We start from the raw sequence: 12,992 nt of genomic DNA on the forward strand, positions 1-12,992 counted from the left end.
TGTACATTTCTTTATCTGGAGAAGGAATTTGTGAAACGTTAACAGACATCCAACAGTCGACTCTTAAATGTGCCTCCTCTGTGCAGTCCGTAGGAATCTATCTTAATCAATTTCATTAGTATACTTCAGATTATACGTGTTACAATAGAACGAGGTCTAATGGAACCCTTTCATCAATAAGTGAAGTTTACGATGCCATTCAAATTCCATATAGCGGAGATGCTGAGACACGATAGGCACAACAAAAAGATTCACACAATTATAGCTTTTGGCCGTTAAGGCCTTTGTCAGCAATAGACACACACATACACACACACACATCTGCAGTCTCAGAGAGCTGAAACTACACTGCGAGCAGCTGCACCAGTGCATGATGCGAGTGACGACTGGGTGAGGGTAAGAAGGAGGCTGGGGCGGGGAGGGGGAGGGATAGTATGGTGGGAGTGGCGGAAAGTGAAGCGCTGCTGTTTAGACGGAGGGCAGGACAGAGGGTGCAGAGAGGGGAGGGGGTAAGTAGCAGAAAGGAGAGAAATAAAAATAAAGGAAATTAAAAGACAGGGTGTGGCGGTGAAATGACGGCTGTGTAGTGCTGGAATGGGAACAGGGAGGAGGCTGGATGGGTGAGGACAGTGACTAACGAATGTTGAGGCCAGGAGGGTTACGGGAATGTAGGATGTATTGCAGGGAAAGCTACCACCTGTGCAATTCAGAAAAGTTGGTGTTGGTAGGAAGGATCCATATGGCACAGGCTGTGAAGGAGTCATTGAGATGAGGGATATCATGTTTGGATGTATTTCAGGGAAAGTTCCCACCTGTACAATTCAGAAAAGTTGGTGTTGGTAGGAAGGATCCATATGGCACATGCTGTGAAGGAGTCACTGAGATGAGGGGTATCATGTTTGGCAGTGTGTTCAGCAACAGGGTGGTCCAGTTGTTTTTTCGCCACAGTTCACCACAGTTTGTCGGTGGCCATTCATGCGGACAGACAGCTTGTTGGTTGTCTTGACTACATAGAATGCAGCACAGTGGTTGCAGCTTAGCTTGTAAATCACATGACTGGTTTCGCAGGTGGCCCTGCCTTTGATGGGATAGGTGATGTTAGTGACCGGAGTGGAGTAGGTGGTGGTAGGAGGATGTATGGGACAGGTCTTGCATCTAGGTCTATTACAGGGGTATGAGCCATGAGGTAAAGGAAGGGGTTGTGTATGGATGGATGAGTACACTGTATAGGTTTGGTGGACAGTTGAATATCACTGTAGGAGGGGTGGGAAGGATAGTGGGCAGGACATTTCTCAGTTCAGGGCACTGCGAGAGGTAATCTAAACCCTGTAATTCAGTTGCTCCAGTCCCAGATGGTACTGAGTTACAAGGAGAATGGTCCTCTGTGGCTGGACTGTGGGACAAAGTCTACCTGTGGATCCATGTTTTGTCACCAGCAATGATCCCCTTTGTTACCATAGCAATCCAAATGTAGGCAGAACGATGACTAATTTGCAGATGGTGTGCCATTTCATCAACAGTTAGTTGTCTGTCCAAGAGAATCATTTCACGTGAACGCTCAATGGTTTCTTCATTTGTGGCAGTAAATGGTCATCCAGCTCTTCCACCCAGCACAACACTTGTGTGACCATCTCGGAATTTTTCAATCCATTCGTAGCCATTCCATTGTGGCAAAACACTGTTCCCGTACTGTACCGAAAGTCTTCAATGAATTTCGGCCTCTGACACTCCTTCCAACCACAGAAAACGAATCACTGAATGTTGCTCTCCTTTGGTGCATACAAACAGTGGAGCAGCCATGATTAACAGCCTGACAGTGATAACAAAATTAACCTAGCAGATTTTATTGCAAAGATATAACAACAAATAAACAAAGCATGCGTCATCAACATAAAATGACAGTACTACCAAAATAAACAAAAATATAACTAAATTGCAGATAATAATTGACTTATCCTCATATGAAAAGAGGCTAAACTGTGATTCAGCAGACTGCACTAGAAGACTCCAGTCAGCTACCATCTAGTTTCCATGTTTTCTGGTCCATTGAAAATGTGCAGCTTTAGGTGGTACTATCAGGAATTGGGAGATACCCTGCTTCAAACTTCCATTAAGTGCAGTTCATTCCACAGTGTTTGCTTCGAAACTGACACATCAGTCTTTGTTCACCAATAGCAACAATTCCCCTCAGATTTGAAACTGATTATTGTCAAGAAGGCATGACACTCATTTCTGGCCCTGTAAGCTGTGTTGTACCATTCCTCATAGACACATCGATCCTCCATACTGATCCACTTTACTGCACAGATTCCATGTAGTTGACTGGAACATGCATACCACTCTACTTTCAGGTTTTATTAATTATTTAATTCTTTTGTTTATTAATTTTCTAATGAGCATTCTGTAAACTGCACACTGAATTAGTCCAGGAATGTGTAGCCTTCACTCGCTCCATCACATAAATAGATAAAATAGATAGATACACAGATACATAGATAGATAGATAAACAAACAAACAGAGCTAGCAGAGATATATGCATTGAGATTCTAATGGCAAAGGTTAATGCAACACTCTCATTTCACACTGAAGAACACAACACACCACACTAGTAAACAACATGACCCCTACACAGACTTATTAAAACTTAAATGACATTTATATCACATTCACATATGTATTAGTATAAAATGCATATATAGATAGTGTTTACACCCAAATCATATTACTTCAAAATTACTGTACATATTTTATAATATTTTTTTAAATTTTTATGTTCAAATTGCATTTGCAATTTTTATTATAATTAGTATTGATTATTGAAACATTTGGAAATGGCAAATAGGACATATGATATGAGCAAATTTCTGTTCTCTCCAAATGCTAACACTGAAACTAATTGGCTAACTTTGTTTTGCAATATCTTTGATGTAAATTTTGGGCATGAGCTGTAGCGGGTAGTTGAACATAGTCATGTAATGTGGTGGTGTTATGCACCTCCTGTCAGTTGTTGGATGAAATTAGCAAATATAATTGTGGAAAGTTAGAAGAAAAGCAGGAGTATGTTGCAGCTGCACTGTTTAGTCCTTCAAATGAGTCATTACGGTGGAGTAGTGCTTTTATGCGGCAACATAGCGATACAATGAAAAGAATATTTTATTACTGTTTAATTAAAGAATGATTTATTTCATATAATGTAAGTTTATTTTATCATGGTTTAAGTAAACAAGGAGTAAACTGTGATTTTGCTCATACATGTTTATCTTGGTAACATAAAAACAGTTATTCCTTACATTTCACTCATTATGAATATTCAAATTTAAATTACAAAAAGTTCCACTTATTCCTTCCCAAAACATTGAGAAAAATGAATGCAAACCAGATCATAGTAGCAGTTGATAAGGTTTTCTAACCATTATTAATTGCATTATTGTAGTTTGGTGAAAGTAAGAGAGACTGTTTTATCCGATACTGCACCTGTAGCAGGTATACTGGTGACACGACGTGCTTCCGCTGCAGCTGACAGTTCTCGGAACAGCACATCGGGTGGGTTACTGTGGGTCAGACCCCCTGGCACCGAGGAAGGCAGTGACGTCACCGTAACGTCTACCCTGGCAGGAGCTCGGCGTGTTGCTGCAGAGGCAACTGGAATAGCATCGTGACCCGGGGGTGGTGCAGACGTGCCGGGAACAGATCTGCGAGCTGTGGGGGCGCCGACACCCCCTCTGGGTGGCGATTTGCGAGTCGGAGATCCACGGCGTGCGGTCAGACGGCCTCTCGGAGATCGACTGGTGATCCGAATTCGACCACTGGTGTCAGATGTGGCTGCAACCACCGACCTGGCTGCCCCTCGGGAACCGCCGAGGGGTGGATGCCGCACTGAAGAAACTGCATTAACCACAATTCCAATGTTGGACTGTTTCAGACATGTTGTTACCGTGGCCTTTAGTCATATAACTGGTTTCACACAGTCTTTCATGCTACTTTATCTAAATCTCTTCATCTTTGCTTTGCTACAGTAACCAACACAAGTTATTGAAATATAAATAAGAATATCATAAAACCTACACAAATCAAGTGCCTTATTTTTCCAAACATCAACAGAAATATGTTTTCTCCATCACACAGGAAGCTTTCTGATCCCTTGACGGAAGTAAAAAATTGGCTGTCTCAGTTATCAATTGCACATGTAGTGTTCAACCACAGTGTGATCATCCAAACATCCCCCTCCTAACGCCTCCTTCAGCAGACCAAACATATGGTAGACATATGGGGACACATCTGCATTGTAAGTTCGCTGTTTGAGAGTTTTTCAGTGTCACCCACTGAGTTTTTCATGAGTCAGGGCTTTCAGAGCAGCCACAGTAGGCCAGGCTTCAGAATGAACAAGCTGATTCGAAACTAGTCACCAAACATATGTACCACAACTGTGACAGATTGTTAATAACTTCTTCATGAAACACTAACAGACCAAACATATGGTAGACATATGGGGACACATCTGCATTGTAAGTTCGCTGTTTGAGAGTTTTTCAGTGTCACCCACTGAGTTTTTCATGAGTCAGGGCTTTCAGAGCAGCCACAGTAGGCCAGGCTTCAGAATGAACAAGCTGATTCGAAACTAGTCACCAAACATATGTACCACAACTGTGACAGATTGTTAATAACTTCTTCATGAAACACTAACAAGGTTGCTGCTCCTGTTTCAATGAAACATTGAAATGTACAAAACTGCAAAGTATTACCGCAGAGAATCTGTATACCTTTTCGGAGAGACCCTCTATGGAGGTGAAGGAAATGACGGCCTTATCTTGTAATTATTTTAAATTAAGGGGTGATTTCTACTCACAGCAAGTGGGCTTAGCCTAGGGCCCGCCACTTACCTATTGCATGGCAAATATTTTTCTGATGAACTTTGAGCAAGAATCTATGACCAAAAGACCCACAACATGCTACAAGATTAATTTTATGGAATAGATATGCTGGAGAAGAAATAAAAACTTTGAGGTTTGCCAAAGAAACTGTAATTCTATTAGAGACAGCAAAGGATCTGGAATAGCAGTTGAATGGATTGGAGAGTGTCTTGAAAGGTGAACATCAACAAGAGCAAAATGAGGATAATGGAATGTAGTCAAATTAAATCAGATGATTCTGAGGCTATTAGATTAGGAAATGACAGACTGAAAGCAGTAAATGAGTTTTTCTATTTGGGGAGCAAAATAACCAATGATGGTCGAAGTAGAGAGGATATAAAATGGAGACTGGCATTGGCAAGGAAAGCGTTTCTGAAGAAGAGAAATTTGTTGACATTGAGTATAGATTTAAGTGTCAGGAAGTCGTTTCTGAAAGTATTTGTATGGCATGTAGCTGTGAATGGAAGTGAAACATAGACGACAAACAGTTTAGACAAGAAGAGAACAGAAGCTTTCGAAATGTGGTGCTACAGAAGACTGCTGAAGATTAGATGGGTATATCATGTTTCTAATGAGGAGGTACTGAGTAGAATTGGGGAGAAGAGGAATTTGTGGCACAGCTTGACTAGAAGAAGGGATCTGTTGGTAGGACACATTCTGAGGCATCAAGGGATTGCCAGTTTAGTATTGGAGGGAAGCTTGGAGGGTAAAAATTGCAGAGGGAGACCAAGAGATGAATACACTAAGCAGATTCAGAAGGATGTAGGTGGTGGTAGTTACTCAGAGACAAAGAAGCTTGCACAGGATCGAGTAGTATGGAGAGCTGCATCAAACCAGACTCTGGACTGAAGACCCCAACAGTAACAATAAATATGCTGATTAGGTTCTCATATTATATGATGGTAATAACAGTGGAAGTCAACAGTTTCTGTGGATCTAAATAGTTTGAACCAAAAGATACAATGTACTATGCAGTGTGCTGAGAATGTCACTTTACCATTTTTGGTAAAAATGAAAATATTGCCTTGAATTGTGATTGTAAAAAATGAAAATATTGTCTTGGATATTTACTAAAAGCCAATCATGACAGATCTTGTTATACACAGTCAGTTATGTCACCCAATGAAATATAAATCCACTGCATTGTGAACCGTATTAAATTGTATATACAAAGTGTCCCTTACTAGGGAAGCTCAAATGGCTGAATATCTGGTCATAAAGTATATAACCTATCAAAACGGTTACAATCCAGAATTTATTAATGCAGTTAATAGAAGCATATTAAAAAAGAAAAATCTTTCCCAAAGTGGATCAGAGGGAGATTTTATAATGCTTAGACCAGCTAAGCAGACAAAAGGACACTATTTTTTGTAGAATATCATACCTGGATGCAACATCTGAAAAAATAGGTAGATATATGAGACCAGAAAACATTATTCCAGAGTAGTTTACTTTTTTTGGATCTCGCTAGAAAACTCTGGCACACAGAAAAAGCAGTGATAAATAAATAAAGCATATGTATACAGCATTACATGAAATGATTGCCCTACGAAATATATGGTGCAAACTGGTACATCATTTCAAATAAGATTTCACAAACACCTTAACTGAAATTATCCCCAGTCTGCATTAACAGCACACTTACATATAGAAGAGGAACATAGCATGACAAGCCCTTTAAAATGTTTTAAAGAAAAGAAAAAAGTCATATTTTGAAGGTATTAGTGGAGGCAGAAATTTTTAGATATAAAGAAAGAAAATTCACATTGAATAACCAATTAGAATTAAAGCACTGCATTCTGGCTAATTTTGATTCTTTATACAATTAGGTATTAGTACATAATAAAATTCTGTATTAGTCTCCCTTGTAAAGGTAGCAACCCAGCGCTCCTAGTCATGAGTATACAATGTAACACTGTCCACTTTGATAGCATCCATTAGCCAGCGAGCTAATCTCTCTCAGTCGTTCATGTGGGCCATTTTTACTTTGTCCAACACTAGGTTGCCCTGCTGTTGCACCGATAAGACACAGCCATCTGATATGTTCCACTCAATAATTTGCATAGTGCCATGACTAATTATGTTAGCAGTGACAATTTCGATAGTCAGTCTAGGCCTTTTTAAAAAGTATTTTTAGTGTCCTATCACTACAAAATATATATTTTTTTTAATTAGATGCAGGCAAATTTTTGCAAGTTTCACCTATCAGCAAATCGTCATTACTGAATGGAATATGTCTTCATTACCCTTCATTCACCATAGTATTGACAATATTCAGTGAACAGTACATTTTGACTAGGAGCAATGGTTACGCCTACAACCTCTTAATGTTGTGTGTATATTTTAGACATTCCTTTATTAATTTTAATATTAACATAGTGGTGACACTGTACATTGCTGTTTACCATGTAGGTTGCACCAGATGATGCAGCTTTAGGCCATGGCACCAACTCTGTTCCAATAAACAACAATTTTACCAGTTGTTAACAGAACTCTTCGTAACGCCATACCTTTCAACAGATGCAGATGCCCAGGATATAAAACAGTTTTTCATAGAATACAGCATCTTCGGCAGCTGGCGTGGAAACACTTTGCCAGTGTTACAAAATTACATGCTAAAACCACAAAACTTGCACTGCACTGTAGTGCATTTCTGTCTGCTACAGTATCAAATAGCTTACTTCATACTTCAGCAGGATAATGTAAGACCTTATGCTGCAGTTCACACCACAGATGCCTTTATGAGTGTACAGATTCTTGACTGGCCTGCCTGGTCCTCTGGTTTGTCACCCAGAGAGAATACCTGTGATGCAATAGGAGGTAACATACTTCTGTACCACACTCCACCCAGCAACTTTCATGAACTAACACAGCAAGTGTCTCAGATACAGCAAGAAATTCCTCAAGATGACATTCAGAGGCAGTTTATTTCCAAGTCACATGAATAACAGAGTACATTTTTTTGGCATTCTGTTGGAACTTCAACAATCATATTTCATATTAACCCTTTTGTGGTTGAAGGACACATTTTTCCCACTGAAGTAATATGCGGTTTTGAGCATTGGAAAGTCTATATCCCATATTTGTCCAATGCTCCCATCTAGAAAGAAGATTTCAGAAATTGTAGAAAAATACTACAGATCATGGGGTGGATATATGAACAATCAGATGGGGTAGCACATGTTTGCACTTGGCACAGTGAATCTTCTTCATGAAAATCAGATCAAAACACTATCTTCTCTATTCTAAGAATGTCTGAAGTAACTGATTGTGTTTTTTACAGAGGACTGGTGCATGGTGCACAGAAATATGTAAGAAAACAGCTGACACTAACTTTTGAGCTCTTGCTCTTTTTACATTATGAGGAGCAAAAGAAAAAAGAACAAGAGCTTGAAACCTAGTGTTAAATGATTAATGGAAAATCTCATATTAATATGTGAAACAAATACTAAGAAAGAGATAGAGGGGCTGGCCAGTAGTTACCTCAGCTCAGTACAGCCGATAGATTCACCAAACAGAACAGAAAATTTACATTCCTAGCTTTCAGAACTTTGTTCCTTCATCAGGGTGGAGAGAGGGGAAAAAAGGGAAGAAGGGAAAGTGGATTCAGTTACTCACAAGATCTTCGGGTGGGCGTTGGGAGAGGTAGTGTTCCAAAAACCTCGTTCCTTATCACACTTGCCAACTTCATCCTCACCCATAATTACTTGACTTTTGAAGGCCAGACCTACAAACAAATCAGGGGAACGGCCATGGGAACCAGGATGGCTCCATCCTATGCCAACCTCTTCATGGGCCGCATGGAGGAGGTTTTCCTGAAGACCCAACAGCTGTTTCCCCTGGCATGGTATAGGTTTATAGATGACATCTTTGTGGTCTGGACTCATGGTGAAGAAACACTCCTTAATTTCCTCCATAACTTCAACTCCTTTTCGAATCTGAATTTCACATGGTCCTTCTCCAAAACCCAAGCCACCTTTCTGGATGTTGACCTTCATCTTGTTGAAGCTCACATCCACACCTCTGTCCACATCAAACCCACAAACAAACAACAGTACCTTCACTTTGATAGCTGCCATCCATTCCCCATCAAACTCTCCCTTTCCTACAGCCTAGATATTCGTGGCAAACATATCTGCTCCAGTGACGAATCCCTCAACAATTACACCAATAACCTGACCAGTGCTTTCCTCTCCCTCAACTATCCTGCAGACCTTGTCCACAAACAGATCTCCTGAGCAATACATTCCTCCCCGTCCAACAACAATGTTCCTACCCCCAGACCACACAGAAGCATCCCCCTTGTCACCCAATATTATCCTGCCCTCAAATACATCAACAAATTACTCCGCCAGGGATATGACTTTCTCAAGTCAACCCCTGAAATGAGATCATCCCTTGACAAAATTCTCCCCACACCACCCAGAGTTGCCTTTCATCGCCCCCCTAACCTCCCTAACATCCTTGTTAAACCCTACAGTATTCCCAGACCACCTTCTCTACCCAGCGGTTCCTAACCCTGTAGCCGGCCCCGCTGCAAAACCTGACCCTTGCATCCCTCCACAACCACCTACTCCAGTCCCGCTACTGGTAAAATGTACACAATTCAAGGCAGGGCCACATGTGAAACAACACATGTCATTTATCAGCTGACATGCCTGCACTGCACAGCCTTTTACATTGGTATGACGACAACTAAACTGGCTGAGCGCATGAACGGACACAGACGAACTGTCCGCCTAGGAGATGCCCGATACCCAGTAGCGGAGCATGCCCTCCAGCATAATTCTAGGGACCTAGGAACCTGCTACAATGTACGTGCCATTTGGCTTCTCCCACCCAACACCAGTCCCTCGGAACTTCGGAGATGAGAACTTGCACTCCAACACATCCTTTCACCCCGCCATCCCCCTGGACTGAACCTATGTTAACCAACCTCACTCCCATTTACTCTTCAGTCTTCTCCTTTTTCCCTCTCCTCTTTAGCCATTCATGCATCTTTTCATCCTACATAGTTGTGTTTATCTTTATACTATATACCTCTTTACTTCTGTATGCATTCTCTTTGGTTTGAAGCTGGCACAGTACTTAACAGTAGAATATCTTTGGCTTCCCTCTGACAACCATGCCTCCATCCTTGCTACCCTCCCTGTTTACCTTTCCCTGTTGCTTCATAACCTGGGTTGTAAGTAACTGAATCCACTTTCCCTTCTTCCCTTTTTTCCCCTCTCTCCTCTCTGATGAAGGAACAAAGTTCCGAAAGCTAGGAATGTAAATTTTCTGTTCTGTTTTGTGAATCTATCGGCTCTACTGAGCTGAGGTAAGTACTGGCCAGCCCCTCTATCTCTTTGTTAGTATTTAAACCTAGTGTTAACTGTTTCTGTCCATTAAAAGCTGACCATGGAAGTGAAGATGATGCACCACACACTAATCCTCTATAAGTGAGTGGTTGCCTTTCCTTTATTTTACATATTTTACAATCCATAAATTTCCATTATTGGTATAATAACACTATTATTGCATTTTCTTATCCATCATAGTCATTATTTTCAAAAATTTCTAAAATTTTCAATAACTCTACTGGTTTGTACACAATTTGTATTTAGTGATACATATAGACTCCAACAAACTTCTTAGAATGTAGAAAGCAGTGGTATATGATATGTCAAAGCCATCTTGAAATGTTATGTCAAAAATTTGTGTGCGACATTTCATGTATTCAATAGCCATGAGAATAAATGTGTTTTTGTACTGACTTTTCATACTTTTTTTCCTACATTTTCCACCCTGATAGACTACTCTACAAATAATTTAACTTTGAAAATCCTAGGTTCAAATGAAAATATGGACCTTAATTAAGTTTTTGAGACACCTGTGATCCACCTCAATCATTTTCAAAATCAGTCAGCTTAAAATTTTTTAGTAATGGATTTATGTAATAAGAAATATTGTAGACTGAAATGAAAAATCACATAATTTGGTGGAATGCATGGAGGAAATCCTAGATGCAAGACCTTTTAGGCTTTGTATTTGCACTGAAATGGTTATTGCCTCCCCATTGTATGCTTAATAATCAAGAGGTAAGTATACGCTGTATAATGTTCTGCTACTGTTTAACTGAAGTTTGTAACATGGTTCAAAAATCAAAATATTGGACTTTATTTTCAATCACAGTACTATTTCTAATGTAACATTATGAAGTTGACTATAATAGAAGAAATATTCTGACCTTTTATTCTTCAAATGTAAATAAAAGAAATTTTAACCACAAAAGGGTTAAAAAAACAGTAACAGTGCAAATTGCGATTTATTTTTGTTGTACTGAAGGTAACCAGTTGAAGCTATAATAACTACCATCTGACAATTATTTTTGACCATAGTGGGTATGTTTGTGAACTGTGACTGTGTGGGATAATTACTTATTTGTAATTTCTGCTACCATTCACTTTTATTTTTATTTGTTCTATGTTTAATCTAACATAATACAATGCATTTTGAACACATTCTGTTCATCGTCAGGCATTTATACATACATATATATTGAGAAATGTTACTTAAAAATGAATGTCTTAAACTAAATTAACCTAGAACTTTTTGTTACTGTAGTGGCTGGTGTGACATCACATAACCAACAACAAGAAAAACCAGCAGAAGATATGACTGACATTGATTTCAGGCCATCCATTGACCACCCTCCCTCCCAAATATCACACCAGCCAATACAGTAACAGACAGTGGACAAAATGTTCTGGGTTAATTTGGTTTAAGAAAATTTATTTTTAAGTAACATTTCTCTGTATGTATGTATGTATGTATGTATGTACAAATGCTTGATGATGAACAGAACATGTTCGAAACTCATTGTATTATGTTAGATTAAACATAAAACAAATAAAAATAAAAGTGGCAGGTAGCAGAAATTACAAACAAATAATCATCAGACAATATTTCAGACAGCATGAGGAGCCCTTGCCTGGAACTGACAGGTAATATCATAAGATGCCAATCACCAACTCAGCTGGAACTTACGGTGCTACTGCAGTCTGTAATCTTGCTCAAATTATGTTTATTATATATCCAAAACTGGTTACCTCCAACAATGCAAAAATAAATGTGATTTAGATTGTGACTTTTTCATTTTTATTTGAATAAAAAGAGTGTGTCCATGGTCTTGATGACAGACGTAAGTTTGAATGGAACGAAAGTTTTATCATTTAATTCCCACTATGTGATGAGCTTCTACACAATATTTGACCAATATGAAACTGTGCTGCTCAGCATAATACTTTCCACTTCCATCAGTGCAGTTAATGAAACCACTCCTCCATTCCATTCCAACTGTGAGCTACTTTTCCAAGTAGGTACAGGTACAAGGCAGCATGCAAAGTGCACAGCTGTTAACAGCTTACGTGTTATGGCCAGCGGGTGACCTCTCGGCGTCTTGGAAGCAGCGTGCCGGCCAGGTCTGCCCCGGGAGGTCGGCTTTGCGGCAGATGTCCGCTGCCGGGGTGGGCTGCCCCTCCGCGATGGGGACGGCGATTGTAGGGGTGGTGGGTGTGGCACTGGAGGGCGAGGTGACACTTGTACTGGGGACTGCTCTGGGGGCAGTTTTCGCAGGGGTGACACGTCCACTGGCTTGAGTGGCGGCTGCAACACACAGAATACTGATCAACTACTTGCACCTTATGATCTTCATACTGGACATACTTCAGCAGCTCATGCATATCAACTGTCAGATGTGAAATTGTATATAGTGAACTGCACTTAAGTATAGGGTGTATCAATAATGAGCTCACTGGATAAAATATCAATCAAGGGCACACTAGTCATTTTGTAGTATGGTACACAGCATAGAACTGGTACCAGCTAGTCAGGCTGTAACAAAGCAGGTGTATCCTTTCCAGCTGTTATGTTTTTCTTTCCCCCTAAATTATTATGTTTTCTTGCAAATTCTGAGGTACCTTTGATGATATTTTTACGACATGTGCCTGATTCATTCTGAGAACACCCCCCAGGCTATGGCTAAGGCATGTCTCCACAATATCCTTTCTTTCAGGAGCGCTAGTCTTGCAAGTTTCACA

General features: G+C 40.0%; 1 protein-coding gene across 1 annotated transcript in view; it reads right to left on the reverse strand.

Annotated features, from left to right (window-relative positions):
• Positions 1–12,508, reverse strand: part of LOC126424949 (putative uncharacterized protein DDB_G0290521) — a 125,248-nt gene extending 112,740 nt beyond the window's left edge. The window contains exons 1-2 of the mRNA XM_050087808.1: positions 12,321–12,508; positions 3,476–3,886 (exon numbers count right to left, since the gene is read on the reverse strand). The gene's annotated coding sequence lies outside the window, so the exon portion shown is untranslated. The remainder of the gene's footprint in view (positions 1–3,475; positions 3,887–12,320) is intronic.
• Positions 12,509–12,992: the final 484 nt, after the last annotated feature.

Source organism: Schistocerca serialis, chromosome 10, assembly GCF_023864345.2.
Source record: "Schistocerca serialis cubense isolate TAMUIC-IGC-003099 chromosome 10, iqSchSeri2.2, whole genome shotgun sequence".
NCBI classification, from domain to species: domain Eukaryota; kingdom Metazoa; phylum Arthropoda; class Insecta; order Orthoptera; family Acrididae; genus Schistocerca; species Schistocerca serialis.